The sequence below is a fragment of the Rhodnius prolixus genome, unplaced genomic scaffold (assembly GCF_049639745.1).
Source record: "Rhodnius prolixus isolate KJV_2025 unplaced genomic scaffold, Rpr scaffold_14, whole genome shotgun sequence".
Lineage (NCBI taxonomy): Eukaryota > Metazoa > Arthropoda > Insecta > Hemiptera > Reduviidae > Rhodnius > Rhodnius prolixus.
In genome coordinates this window covers 9,165,870-9,182,608 of record NW_027411594.1, presented here as the reverse complement: position 1 = coordinate 9,182,608, position 16,739 = coordinate 9,165,870, and the positions used below count along the sequence as shown (strand labels likewise).

General features: G+C 32.7%; 1 long non-coding RNA gene and 1 other non-coding gene across 4 annotated transcripts in view; both read left to right on the top strand.

The window, feature by feature from the left end:
• Positions 1-14,098, top strand: part of LOC141451836 (uncharacterized) — a 51,653-nt gene extending 37,555 nt beyond the window's left edge. For all 3 annotated transcript variants that reach the window (XR_012457140.1, XR_012457139.1, XR_012457137.1), the window contains one exon: positions 13,482-14,098. This is a non-coding gene — a long non-coding RNA (uncharacterized lncRNA). The remainder of the gene's footprint in view (positions 1-13,481) is intronic.
• On the top strand, positions 11,865-11,937 carry TRNAK-CUU (transfer RNA lysine (anticodon CUU)). The gene has a single exon. It is a non-coding gene; the product is annotated as a tRNA-Lys (tRNA).
• Positions 14,099-16,739: the final 2,641 nt, after the last annotated feature.

Sequence of the window (16,739 nt, the reverse complement as noted above, 5' to 3'; positions counted from 1 at the left end):
TTGCAGTAAATATCATCGCTAGTAATCGTTTAGTTTTGGAGATATTGAAGGTTGAAATATGGTGGTTTTACATTACCCAGAAATTTCAATTCCATTTATCTCGTATTCTAATGCACGGAATTTCATAAGATTTTACACAATTAAAGATAACATCAATGTATACAATTGCAGTAAATATCATCCCTAGAAATCGTATAGTTTTAGAGATATTAAATGTTGAAATATGGTGGTTTTACATTGCCCTGAAATTTCAATTCCATTTATCTCGTATTCTAATGCACGGAATTTCATAAGATTTTACTCAATTAAAGATAACATCAATGTATACAATTGCAGTAAATATCATCGCTAGTAATCGTATAGTTTTGGAGATATTGAAGGTTGAAGTATGGTGATTTTACATTACCCAGAAATTTCAATTCCATTTATCTCGTATTCTAATGCACGGAATTTCATAAGATTTTACTCAATTAAAGATAACATCAATGTATACAATTGCAGTAAATATCATCCCTAGAAATCGTATAGTTTTAGAGATATTAAATGTTGAAATATCGTGGTTTTACATTACCCAGAAATTTCATTCCATTTATCTCGTATTCTAATGCACGGAATTTCATAAGATTTTACTCAATTAAAGATAACATCAATGTGTACAATTGCAGTAAATATCATCCCTAGAAATCGTTTAGTTTTGGAGATATTGAAGGTTGAAATATGGTGGTTTTACATTGCCCTGAAATTTCAATGCCATTTATCTCGTATTCTAATGCACGGAAATTCATAAGATTGTACTCAATTAAAGATAACATCAATGTGTACAATTGCAGTAAATATCATCCCTAGAAATCGTTTAGTTTTGGAGATATTGAAGGTTGAAATATGGTGTTTTTACATTACCCAGAAATTTCAATTCCATTTATCTCGTATTCTAATGCACGGAATTTCATAAGATTTTACTCAATTAAAGATAACATCTATGTGTACAATTGCAGTAAATATCATCCCTAGAAATCGTTTAGTTTTGGAGATATTGAAGGTTGAAATATGGTGTTTTTACATTACCCAGAAATTTCAATTCCATTTATCTCGTATTCTAATGCACAGAATTTCATAAGATTTTACTCAATTAAAGATAACATCAATGTGTACAATTGCAGTAAATATCATCCCTAGAAATCGTTTAGTTTTGGAGATATTGAAGGTTGAAATATGGTGGTTTTACATTACCCTGAAATTTCAATTCCATTTATCTCGTATTCTAATGCACGGAAATTCATAAGATTTTACTCAATTAAAGATAACATCAATGTATACAATTGCAGTAAATATCATCCCTAGAAATCGTATAGTTTTAGAGATATTAAATGTTGAAATATGGTGGTTTTACATTACCCAGAAATTTCAATTCCATTTATCTCGTATTCTAATGCACGGAATTTCATAAGATTTTACTCAATTAAAGATAACATCAATGTATACAATTGCAGTAAATATCATCCCTAGAAATCGTATAGTTTTAGAGATATTAAATGTTGAAATATGGTGGTTTTACATTACCCAGAAATTTCAATTCCATTTATCTCGTATTCTAATGCACGGAATTTCATAAGATTTTTCTCAATTAAAGATAACATCCATGTATACAATTGCAGTAAATATCATCGCTAGTAATCGTTTAGTTTTGGAGATATTGAAGGTTGAAATATGGTGGTTTTACATTACCCAGAAATTTCAATTCCATTTATCTCGTATTCTAATGCACGGAATTTCATAAGATTTTACACAATTAAAGATAACATCAATGTATACAATTGCAGTAAATATCATCCCTAGAAATCGTATAGTTTTAGAGATATTAAATGTTGAAATATGGTGGTTTTACATTGCCCTGAAATTTCAATTCCATTTATCTCGTATTCTAATGCACGGAATTTCATAAGATTTTACTCAATTAAAGATAACATCAATGTATACAATTGCAGTAAATATCATCGCTAGTAATCGTATAGTTTTGGAGATATTGAAGGTTGAAGTATGGTGATTTTACATTACCCAGAAATTTCAATTCCATTTATCTCGTATTCTAATGCACGGAATTTCATAAGATTTTACTCAATTAAAGATAACATCAATGTATACAATTGCAGTAAATATCATCCCTAGAAATCGTATAGTTTTAGAGATATTAAATGTTGAAATATCGTGGTTTTACATTACCCAGAAATTTCAATTCCATTTATCTCGTATTCTAATGCACGGAATTTCATAAGATTTTACTCAATTAAAGATAACATCAATGTGTACAATTGCAGTAAATATCATCCCTAGAAATCGTTTAGTTTTGGAGATATTGAAGGTTGAAATATGGTGGTTTTACATTGCCCTGAAATTTCAATGCCATTTATCTCGTATTCTAATGCACGGAAATTCATAAGATTGTACTCAATTAAAGATAACATCAATGTGTACAATTGCAGTAAATATCATCCCTAGAAATCGTTTAGTTTTGGAGATATTGAAGGTTGAAATATGGTGTTTTTACATTACCCAGAAATTTCAATTCCATTTATCTCGTATTCTAATGCACGGAATTTCATAAGATTTTACTCAATTAAAGATAACATCTATGTGTACAATTGCAGTAAATATCATCCCTAGAAATCGTTTAGTTTTGGAGATATTGAAGGTTGAAATATGGTGTTTTTACATTACCCAGAAATTTCAATTCCATTTATCTCGTATTCTAATGCACAGAATTTCATAAGATTTTACTCAATTAAAGATAACATCAATGTGTACAATTGCAGTAAATATCATCCCTAGAAATCGTTTAGTTTTGGAGATATTGAAGGTTGAAATATGGTGGTTTTACATTACCCTGAAATTTCAATTCCATTTATCTCGTATTCTAATGCACGGAAATTCATAAGATTTTACTCAATTAAAGATAACATCAATGTATACAATTGCAGTAAATATCATCCCTAGAAATCGTATAGTTTTAGAGATATTAAATGTTGAAATATGGTGGTTTTACATTACCCAGAAATTTCAATTCCATTTATCTCTTATTCTAATGCACGGAATTTCATAAGATTTTACTCAATTAAAGATAACATCAATGTATACAATTGCAGTAAATATCATCCCTAGAAATCGTATAGTTTTAGAGATATTAAATGTTGAAATATGGTGGTTTTACATTGCCCTGAAATTTCAATTCCATTTATCTCGTATTCTAATGCACGGAATTTCATAAGATTTTTCTCAATTAAAGATAACATCCATGTATACAATTGCAGTAAATATCATCGCTAATAATCGTATAGTTTTGGAGATATTGAAGGTTGAAATATGGTGATTTTACATTACCCAGAAATTTCAATTCCATTTATCTCGTATTCTAATGCACGGAATTTCATAAGATTTTACACAATTAAAGATAACATCAATGTATACAATTGCAGTAAATATCATCCCTAGAAATCGTATAGTTTTAGAGATATTAAATGTTGAAATATGGTGGTTTTACATTACCCAGAAATTTCAATTCCATTTATCTCGTATTCTAATGCACGGAATTTCATAAGATTTTACTCAATTAAAGATAACATCAATGTATACAATTGCAGTAAATATCATCCCTAGAAATCGTATAGTTTTAGAGATATTAAATGCTGAAATATGGTGGTTTTACATTACCCAGAAATTTCAATTCCATTTATCTCGTATTCTAATGCACGGAATTTCATAAGATTTTACTCAATTAAAGATAACATCAATGTGTACAATTGTAGTAAATATCATCGCTAGTAATCGTTTAGTTTTGGAGATATTGAAAGTTGAAATATGGTGGTTTTACATTACCCTGAAATTTCAATTCCATTTATCTCGTATTCTAATGCACGGAAATTCATAAGATTTTACTCAATTAAAGACAACATGAATGAGTACAATTGCAGTAAATATCATCCCTAGAAATCGTTTAGTTTTGGAGATATTGAAGGTTGAAATATGGTGGTTTTACATTACCCAGAAATTTCAATTCCATTTATCTCGTATTCTAATGCACGGAAATTCATAAGATTTTACTCAATTAAAGATAACATGAATGAGTACAATTGCAGTAAATATCATCCCTAGAAATCGTTTAGTTTTGGAGATATTGAAGGTTAAATATGGTGGTTTTACATTACCCAGAAATTTCAATTCCATTTATCTCGTATTCTAATGCACGGAATTTCATAAGATTTTACTCAATTAAAGATAACATCAATGTGTACAATTGCAGTAAATATCATCCCTAGAAATCGTATAGTTTTAGAGATATTGAATGTTGAAATATGGTGGTTTTACATTACCCAGAAATTTCAATTCCATTTATCTCGTATTCTAATGCACGGAATTTCATAAGATTTTACTCAATTAAAGATAACATCAATGTGTACAATTGTAGTAAATATCATCGCTAGTAATCGTTTAGTTTTGGAGATATTGAAGGTTGAAATATGGTGGTTTTACATTACCCAGAAATTTCAATTCCATTTATCTCGTATTCTAATGCACGGAATTTCATAAGATTTTACTCAATTAAAGATAACATCAATGTGTACAATTGCAGTAAATATCATCCCTAGAAATCGTTTAGTTTTGGAGATATTGAAGGTTGAAATATGGTGGTTTTACATTGCCCTGAAATTTCAATTCCATTTATCTCGTATTCTAATGCACGGAATTTCATAAGATTTTACACAATTAAAGATAACATCAATGTATACAATTGCAGTAAATATCATCCCTAGAAATCGTATAGTTTTAGAGATATTAAATGTTGAAATATGGTGGTTTTACATTACCCAGAAATTTCAATTCCATTTATCTCGTATTCTAATGCACGGAATTTCATAAGATTTTACTCAATTAAAGATAACATCAATGTATACAATTGCAGTAAATATCATCCCTAGAAATCGTATAGTTTTACAGATATTAAATGTTGAAATATGGTGGTTTTACATTGCCCTGAAATTTCAATTCCATTTATCTCGTATTCTAATGCACGGAATTTCATAAGATTTTACTCAATTAAAGATAACATCAATGTATACAATTGCAGTAAATATCATCGCTAGTAATCGTATAGTTTTGGAGATATTGAAGGTTGAAATATGGTGATTTTACATTACCCAGAAATTTCAATTCCATTTATCTCGTATTCTAATGCACGGAATTTCATAAGATTTTACTCAATTAAAGATAACATCAATGTATACAATTGCAGTAAATATCATCCCTAGAAATCGTATAGTTTTAGAGATATTAAATGTTGAAATATCGTGGTTTTACATTACCCAGAAATTTCAATTCCATTTATCTCGTATTCTAATGCACGGAATTTCATAAGCTTTACTCAATTAAAGATAACATCAATGTATACAATTGCAGTAAATATCATCCCTAGAAATCGTATAGTTTTAGAGATATTAAATGTTGAAATATGGTGGTTTTACATTACCCAGAAATTTCAATTCCATTTATCTCGTATTCTAATGCACGGAATTTCATAAGATTTTACTCAATTAAAGATAACATCAATGTGTACAATTGCAGTAAATATCATCCCTAGAAATCGTTTAGTTTTGGAGATATTGAAGGTTGAAATATGGTGGTTTTACATTGCCCTGAAATTTCAATGCCATTTATCTCGTATTCTAATGCACGGAAATTCATAAGATTGTACTCAATTAAAGATAACATCAATGTGTACAATTGCAGTAAATATCATCCCTAGAAATCGTTTAGTTTTGGAGATATTGAAGGTTGAAATATGGTGGTTTTACATTACCCTGAAATTTCAATTCCATTTATCTCGTATTCTAATGCACGGAATTTCATAAGATTTTACTCAATTAAAGATAACATCAATGTATACAATTGCAGTAAATATCATCCCTCGAAATCGTATAGTTTTAGAGATATTAAATGTTGAAATATGGTGGTTTTACATTGCCCTGAAATTTCAATTCCATTTATCTCGTATTCTAATGCACGGAAATTCATAAGATTTCACTCAATTAAAGATAACATCAATGTGTACAATTGCAGTAAATATCATCGCTAGTAATCGTATAGTTTTGGAGATATTGAAGGTTGAAATATGATGGTATTACGCTACCTGAAATTTCAATTCCATTTATCTCGTATTCTAATGCACGGAATTTCATAAGATTTTACTCAATTGAAGATAACATCAATGTATACAATTGCAGTAAATATCATCCCTTGAAATCGTATAGTTTTAGAGATATTGAAGGTTGAAAATATTTTAGTTTTGTTTTTTATTTATTTTGAAGGTTGAAATATGGTGGTTTTACATTACCCAGAAATTTCAATTCCATTTATCTCGTATTCTAATGCACGGAAATTCATAAGATTTTACTCAATTAAAGATTACATCAATGTGTACAATTGCAGTAAATATCATCGCTAGTAATCGTATAGTTTTAGAGATATTAAATGTTGAAATATGGTGGTTTTACATTACCCTGAAATTTCAATTCCATTTATCTCGTATTCTAATGCACGGAAATTCATAAGATTTTACTCAATTAAAGATAACATCAATGTGTACAATTGCAGTAAATATCATCGCTAGTAATCGTATAGTTTTGGAGATATTGAAGGTTGAAATATGATGGTTTTACGCTACCTGAAATTTCAATTCCATTTATCTCGTATTCTAATGCACGGAATTTCATAAGATTTTACTCAATTAAAGATAACATCAATGTATACAATTGCAGTAAATATCATCCCTTGAAATCGTATAGTTTTAGAGATATTGAAGGTTGAAAATATTTTAGTTTTGTTTTTTATTTATTTTGAAGGTTGAAATATGGTGGTTTTACATTACCCAGAAATTTCAATTCCATTTATCTCGTATTCTAATGCACGGAATTTCATAAGATTTTACTCAATTAAAGATAACATCAATGTGTACAATTGCAGTAAATATCATCCCTAGAAATCGTATAGTTTTAGAGATATTGAATGTTGAAATATGGTGGTTTTACATTACACTGAAATTTCAATTCCATTTATCTCGTATTCTAATGCACGGAAATTCATAAGATTTTACTCAATTAAATATAACATCAATGTGTACAATTGCAGTAAATATCATCGCTAGTAATCGTATAGTTTTGGAGATATTGAAGGTTGAAATATGATGGTTTTACGCTACCCTGAAATTTCAATTCCATTTATCTCGTATTCTAATGCACGGAATTTCATAAGATTTTACTCAATTAAAGATAACATCAATGTATACAATTGCAGTAAATATCATCCCTAGAAATCGTATAGTTTTAGAGATATTAAATGTTGAAATATGGTGGTTTTACATTACCCTGAAATTTCAATTCCATTTATCTCGTATTCTAATGCACGGAATTTCATAAGATTTTACTCAATTAAAGATAACATCAATGTGTACAATTGCAGTAAATATCATCCCTAGAAATCGTATAGTTTTAGAAATATTGAAGGTTGAAATATGATGGTTTTACGCTACCTGAAATTTCAATTCCATTTATCTCGTATTCTAATGCACGGAATTTCATAAGATTTTACTCAATTAAAGATAACATCAATGTATACAATTGCAGTAAATATAATCCCTTGAAATCGTATAGTTTTAGAGATATTGAAGGTTGAAAATATTTTAGTTTTGTTTTTTATTTATTTTGAAGGTTGAAATATGGTGGTTTTACATTACCCAGAAATTTCAATTCCATTTATCTCGTATTCTAATGCACGGAATTTCATAAGATTTTACTCAATTAAAGATAACATCAATGTGTACAATTGCAGTAAATATCATCCCTAGAAATCGTATAGTTTTAGAAATATTGAATGTTGAAATATGGTGGTTTTACATTACACTGAAATTCAATTCCATTTATCTCGTATTCTAATGCACGGAAATTCATAAGATTTTACTCAATTAAATATAACATCAATGTGTACAATTGCAGTAAATATCATCGCTAGTAATCGTATAGTTTTGGAGATATTGAAGGTTGAAATATGATGGTTTTACGCTACCCTGAAATTTCAATTCCATTTATCTCGTATTCTAATGCACGGAATTTCATAAGATTTTACTCAATTAAAGATAACATCAATGTATACAATTGCAGTAAATATCATCCCTAGAAATCGTATAGTTTTAGAGATATTGAAGGTTGAAATATGATGGTTTTACGCTACCCTGAAATTTCAATTCCATTTATCTCGTATTCTAATGCACGGAAATTCATAAGATTTTGCTCAATTAAAGATAACATCAATGTGTACAATTGCAGTAAATATCATCGCTAGTAATCGTATAGTTTTGGAGATATTGAAGGTTGAAATATGATGGTTTTACGCTACCCTGAAATTTCAATTCCATTTATCTCGTATTCTAATGCACGGAAATTCATAAGATTTTACTCAATTAAAGATAACATCAATGTGTACAATTGCAGTAAATATCATCGCTAGTAATCGTATAGTTTTGGAGATATTGAAGGTTGAAATATGATGGTTTTACGCTACCCTGAAATTTCAATTCCATTTATCTCGTATTCTAATGCACGGAAATTCATAAGATTTTACTCAATTAAATATAACATCAATGTGTACAATTGCAGTAAATATCATCGCTAGTAATCGTATAGTTTTGGAGATATTGAAGGTTGAAATATGATGGTTTTACGCTACCCTGAAATTTCAATTCCATTTATCTCGTATTCTAATGCACGGAATTTCATAAGATTTTACTCAATTAAAGATAACATCAATGTATACAATTGCAGTAAATATCATCCCTAGAAATCGTATAGTTTTAGAGATATTGAAGGTTGAAATATGATGGTTTTACGCTACCCTGAAATTTCAATTCCATTTATCTCGTATTCTAATGCACGGAAATTCATAAGATTTTGCTCAATTAAAGATAACATCAATGTGTACAATTGCAGTAAATATCATCGCTAGTAATCGTATAGTTTTGGAGATATTGAAGGTTGAAATATGATGGTTTTACGCTACCCTGAAATTTCAATTCCATTTATCTCGTATTCTAATGCACGGAAATTCATAAGATTTTACTCAATTAAAGATAACATCAATGTGTACAATTGCAGTAAATATCATCGCTAGTAATCGTATAGTTTTGGAGATATTGAAGGTTGAAATATGATGGTTTTACGCTACCCTGAAATTTCAATTCCATTTATCTCGTATTCTAATGCACGGAAATTCATAAGATTTTACTCAATTAAAGATAACATTAATGTGTTATCTTTAATACGAAGGTCCTTACCGCATCGTTGGACGCTCTCTGTCCAACGATGCGGTAAGGACCTTCGTACTTTGGAGCCAGTTTGCTTGCAAACCCTACAGCTCCTGCCGATTGGGGGTGCGCTCGTCTTAAAACTAGGTCGCCCACTTTGTACTTGGCGTCTCTTCGGCGTAAATTATAATAATAGGTTTGTTTGGCCGAAGCCTTAGAAAGTTTTTACTCCGCTACCTCCCTCAGTTCCTTTAATTTTAATAAATGCCGCGACCAGACACAAGTATCGGGAGGACTGGCGTTTTCACCGTTATTGCGTTCCGCGTAATAAGTCTTAGGTGCTCGCGGTTCTCGGCCAAAATTTAGATAAGCTGGTGAGAATCCTGTTGAGCTATGCAGAGAACTATTAATGGCGAACATTACCTCAGGTAGGTATTGGTCCCACTTCCTGTGTTGGTCAGATAAATATGAGGAGATAATTCCTTTTACTACTCTGTTGGTTCTTTCCACTGGATTCGCTTGAGGCCAGTAAGGGGGTGTACGACTCAATTTTACCCCTAAACGTTCCGCGAGGCCCTCCATTAGCTTATTGACAAAGGGCGTACCATTGTCCGTGTGGAGTACCCGAGGAGTGCCCCACCGATATACGACTGTCTGACGGAAAGCTTTACAGACGTTTTGCGCCGAGGCAGTCTGGAGTGGGATGACCTCGGTCCACTTCGTGAAGCTGTCCAAGAAAATCAGTAGATAGGAATAGCCATTCGAGGATCGGGGTAACGGTCCCATAATATCGGCCGACACAGTATCCCAGGGAACGGTATAACTCCTGACTGACATCTTCCCTTCCGGGGGTCGCTGGATAGGTTTGATTTTTTGGCAAACGTTGCACCTTTTAACATAGTTAGCTATTTCATTGTACATTCCGGGCCAGTAGTATCGTCGAGAGGTACGATGGTAAGTCTTGTCGAATCCTAGATGCCCTGCCTCCGGACGGTCGTGATTTTCCTGGAGTATACGTGGGATATGATCTTTACTACCAATTTCCATTCCAACGAGTTGTCTTCAGGGAAGCAAGATATGTCTGGTGACCGATGATGATATAGATAACCTTCTTCAATCTTCCAGTCGGGGAAATGCTGTGGCCTTTGACTCACCTTTTCCTTTTTGGTGATGTACCACGGGTCAGTTATCGGGATGGCTTCCTCCTGGAGCAGTCCTATTTCTCGATGCTCCTCTGGTGTCGGTAACCGCGATAGGAAATCAGGGACAGAGTGCGCGGTGCCTTTTCGGTATTTAATGTCGAACTGATACCCTTGTATTTCGAGCAACCATCTGGCCAATCTGCCAGTGGGGTTTTTCAGATTATTCAGCCATTTGAGACTGGCGTGGTCCGTGATCACCGTAAAACGATAGCCTTCAATGTATGGCCTGAACTTCCGGACGGCCCAGAGAACCGCCAGGCACTCCTTTTCGGTGACGCTATAATTCTCTTCCGATCGGCTGAGCGATCTGCTGGCATACGCTATTACTCGGTCGACGCCATCGAAATATTGAGTGAGTACCGCCCCGACCCCAGTAGAGCTGGCGTCCGTTTGAAGAACGAATTCCTTGCTAAAATTGGGCCTTGCTAGTACTGGCTCGGTAGTGAGGGTTGATTTAATATCTTGAAGGGCCCTCTCTTGCTCTTCACCCCAAAGAAAGGTTCGCCCTTTCTTCAGCAATGAGGTTAGAGGTCGTATTCTATCCGCGAAGTTAGGGATAAAGCGACGGTACCATGAGGCCATTCCAATTAGTCTCCGCAACTCCTGGATATTCTTGGGAGCTATATACTGGAGTAGAGGTTCCACTTTACTGGGATCCACCTGTAGTCCATTTTCATTGACCAGGAAGCCCAGGTACTGAATCTCACTGCATCCAAATTCGCTTTTCTGTAAGTTAAGCCTCAGACCAGCCTGGCGTAATTTGCCCAGTACCAACCTCAGGTACTGGAGATGATCCTTGAAAGTCGCTGTAGCTATGACGATGTCGTCTAGGTAAGCAAAGCAAGAGGGAGCCAGATCGGGAGTAATTATGGTATCTAGAAGCCTCTGGAAGGTCGCCGGGGCCCCGCATAGTCCATAAGGTAGACGCTTAAATTGGAAAAGACCGCGTCCTAGTGCGATGAAGGCCGTGATCTCCCTGGATGATTCTGCTAAAGGGATTTGATGATATGCATGCGCCAGGTCGATCTTGGATAAATAGCGACACGCTCTCAACTGATCTAAGAGGGAAGACATATTAGGGAGAGGATAAACATCTGGTTTAGTTACGGCGTTCACCTTGCGGTAGTCGATGCAGAAGCGGTATTTCCCATCGGGTTTTTTCACCATCACAATCGGGCTAGACCAGGGACTATGCGATGGCTCGAGGATGTCCTCTTGCAACATGCGATCAACCTCCTGGTTAATCGCATCCTGGATCACCGGTGACACCGGGTAGGCCCGCTGCTTGATGGGGCGCTGATTACCCACATCGATCACGTGCCCGGCTAGCTCAGTCGGTAGAGCATGAGACTCTTAATCTCAGGGTCGTGGGTTCGAGCCCCACGTTGGGCACCAAATTTTTATGACCCGGAAAACAACTTCGGCTCAAGGTACAAAGATGGTAATCTTACCTGGCTTTTCCGGGTCATAAAAAATAATATTATTTCCTCCTCGGCCAGACCAGGTGAGGAAGGGAGGGGTCCGTAGGTGGGCACCAAAAATCACTCCAATTTTTCCATAAGACACATATATATTGAAGGCAATAGATATATAATAAAATATGTACAATAATGTGTTGTAATAAGATAGGAGATACATAAGAAACATTCACCGGGAGCACTGGTAGCGGAGTGCTTCCACTCGCTCTCAGCGGGTAGCATTATTATGGTGAACTTTACCCTGATGGGTTAAATCTACCTGTCTACCCGGTGACAATGCTATTATTATTATTATGATTATTTTATTTATGCTACCCTGGTTACAGTTTTTACAAAGAATTTGTTTTTTTTCTTCTGGAAAGTTCAGTTAAAAAACAAACTGTCACAATATGGCTTCTTAGCTGCATCAAAGTAAGTAGAAATGCCGGAAAGGAGAAGAACTGATAATACTTTTTTTGAAATGTGGAGTTTGTGTGAGTGAAGCTGTCTGAGTTGCCGATTCATCAAACTTGAACTAGATCTTCCAAGATAGAGTAAATACACTTGACTCGGCAATCGTGTTTGCTACATTGTTGAGAAGAAGTAGCAGAAATATATGGTATTATTTGCATCACATGTGTATGTGTCTGACTTAGTGAGTAAGCACCAGTAAGCAGAGTTAAGTCCTCCTTACAACAGGCTTCTCTTACATGGAGCCTAGCTATAACAAGGGTAGCTGGCACTACTCCAGTTCACAATTCCACTTTTGCAGCGTTTAACCGTTTCTTGTTTACCATCAGGACTTAATATTTAAGCCAGTCCTCTATTTACTCCGTACAAACACCTCCTCGCAAATGCATGAGTGGCGTAGCTTTTTTCCTTTTCCAAATCTCAACAGAAGGATGTCAAAGGAAAATCTAACATTTAATAATATGTTTGGAGATTTGAAACGGTTTTTACTTGTTCGTGGAAGTTGAGAAGGCTACATTGCTTTGGTTATTAAATCACATTTCTGAACTCAACGCTCTTTCGATATCAGTGTTTGTGGCCTCAATTTCTTTAGCATGTGAGCTTGTGGCAGCCGTGTCCAGGACTCTAGGAAACCAGAGAGCTCTTCTCCTGGACGTGTGGTGTTGCAAAATTTAGGGCAACATTTAATTGAACGAAGGGCATCTTTTTTTTTGCTCAATAATTGAATTCATTATGGTTTCGTTGTTCGTGAAGTAGTGATTATTTTAGTTTATAAAATTAAGAATCGTGTTTAAATAAACGTTTTATTATATAAATTTTATTTTTTTATTATCAAATCTACATCAAGAACGTGTGGCCGTAAAGGCAGTTTTCAACTGCTAAGAAGTCAAAATTAAGATCAAAAGTGCAAAAGAATTATTTTGGACTAAACTGAATTTATGTGCGAATGTACAATACGATATTTTAATTTAATTTTTAATTTTGTGTTTTTTTTTTCTTTGTCCTTAGAAAAAATAGATTTGTGGTGACCAATAGTTCTTCATGGCATCCCCAACCAGAGTGGTGCCTGCAGCATTTCTGAAACCATCTTTCCATGAAACATCGTTCAATATGGCTGCAATACATTTGACTGTAAACGCCATTGTGAATGTCCACAGCCAGGGCCGGATTTAGATGAAAAGAGGCCCTAGGCTATTCCACTTAAGAGGCCCTTTCACCTCCAATTTTTTAAGTTTGTAAATTACATGAGAGATAATAAAATACATCACTACTGTGATATACTGTATATCAATATGTTAAATGAAACATGTTGTTTCATGTTTCATGATGAAACATTGTACCTTAGAGCTTAGTAGCATAAGGCACGTCAATATTTGCCATAGCAATCAGTAAACGTACGAACCATACTTCGGTGCAATTTAGTATATACATACAAACGAACAGAACCAATGAGCCGAATGCGTTGATCTTAACCAATACATTTACTGTGGCGCCCAAAAGTATTTGCACAACCTAGAATGAATATGTTCATATTGTCTAATTTTAATTATATTCACTAGAAAAGTCAAATTTAAAGTTGTTATTTGTCATTTTTCATTTTCCATTGTCATTTGTTTATATTATGTACCAGTAAAATCTTATGAAATTCCGTGCATTAGAATAAGAGATAAATGGAATTGAAATTTCTGGGTAATGTAAAACCACCATATTTCAACCTTCAATATCTCCAAAACTAAACGATTTCTAGGGATGATATTTACTGCAATTGTACACATTGATGTTATCTTTAATTGAGTAAAATCTTATGAATTTCCGTGCATTAGAATACGAGATAAATGGAATTGAAATTTCAGGGTAATGTAAAACCACCATATTTCAACCTTCAATATCTCCAAAACTAAACGATTTCTAGGGATGATATTTACTGCAATTGTACACATTGATGTTATCTTTAATTGAGTAAAATCTTATGAATTTCCGTGCATTAGAATACGAGATAAATGGAATTGAAATTTCAGGGTAATGTAAAACCACCATATTTCAACCTTCAATATCTCCAAAACTAAACGATTTCTAGGGATGATATTTACTGCAATTGTACACATTGATGTTATCTTTAATTGAGTAAAATCTTATGAATTTCCGTGCATTAGAATACGAGATAAATGGAATTGAAATTTCAGGGTAATGTAAAACCACCATATTTCAACATTCAATATCTCTAAAACTATACGATTTCTAGGGATGATATTTACTGCAATTGTATACATTGATATTATCTTTAATTGAGTATGAAATTCCGTGCATTAGAATACGAGATAAATGGAATTGAAATTTCTGGGTAATGTAAAACCACTATATTTCAACATTCAATATCTCTAAAACTATACGATTTCTAGGGATGATATTTACTGCAATTGTATACATTGATGTTATCTTTAATTGAGTAAAATCTTATGAATTTCCGTGCATTAGAATACGAGATAAATGGAATTGAAATTTCTGGGTAATGTAAAACCACCATATTTCAACCTTCAATATCTCCAAAACTAAACGATTTCTAGGGATGATATTTACTGCAATTGTACACATTGATGTTATCTTTAATTGAGTAAAATCTTATGAATTTCCGTGCATTAGAATACGAGATAAATGGAATTGAAATTTCTGGGTAATGTAAAACCACTATATTTCAACATTCAATATCTCTAAAACTATACGATTTCTAGGGATGATATTTACTGCAATTGTATACATTGATGTTATCTTTAATTGAGTAAAATCTTATGAATTTCCGTGCATTAGAATACGAGATAAATGGAATTGAAATTTCTGGGTAATGTAAAACCACTATATTTCAACATTCAATATCTCTAAAACTATACGATTTCTAGGGATGATATTTACTGCAATTGTATACATTGATATTATCTTTAATTGAGTATGAAATTCCGTGCATTAGAATACGAGATAAATGGAATTGAAATTTCTGGGTAATGTAAAACCACTATATTTCAACATTCAATATCTCTAAAACTATACGATTTCTAGGGATGATATTTACTGCAATTGTATACATTGATGTTATCTTTAATTGAGTAAAATCTTATGAATTTCCGTGCATTAGAATACGAGATAAATGGAATTGAAATTTCTGGGTAATGTAAAACCACTATATTTCAACATTCAATATCTCTAAAACTATACGATTTCTAGGGATGATATTTACTGCAATTGTATACATTGATATTATCTTTAATTGAGTATGAAATTCCGTGCATTAGAATACGAGATAAATGGAATTGAAATTTCTGGGTAATGTAAAACCACTATATTTCAACATTCAATATCTCTAAAACTATACGATTTCTAGGGATGATATTTACTGCAATTGTATACATTGATGTTATCTTTAATTGAGTAAAATCTTATGAATTTCCGTGCATTAGAATACGAGATAAATGGAATTGAAATTTCTGGGTAATGTAAAACCACTATATTTCAACATTCAATATCTCTAAAACTATACGATTTCTAGGGATGATATTTACTGCAATTGTATACATTGATATTATCTTTAATTGAGTATGAAATTCCGTGCATTAGAATACGAGATAAATGGAATTGAAATTTCTGGGTAATGTAAAACCACTATATTTCAACATTCAATATCTCTAAAACTATACGATTTCTAGGGATGATATTTACTGCAATTGTATACATTGATGTTATCTTTAATTGAGTAAAATCTTATGAATTTCCGTGCATTAGAATACGAGATAAATGGAATTGAAATTTCTGGGTAATGTAAAACCACTATATTTCAACATTCAATATCTCTAAAACTATACGATTTCTAGGGATGATATTTACTGCAATTGTATACATTGATATTATCTTTAATTGAGTATGAAATTCCGTGCATTAGAATACGAGATAAATGGAATTGAAATTTCTGGGTAATGTAAAACCACTATATTTCAACATTCAATATCTCTAAAACTATACGATTTCTAGGGATGATATTTACTGCAATTGTATACATTGATGTTATCTTTAATTGAGTAAAATCTTATGAATTTCCGTGCATTAGAATACGAGATAAATGGAATTGAAATTTCTGGGTAATGTAAAACCACTATATTTCAACATTCAATATCTCTAAAACTATACGATTTCTAGGGATGATATTTACTGCAATTGTATACATTGATATTATCTTTAATTGAGTATGAAATTCCGTGCATTAGAATACGAGATAAATGG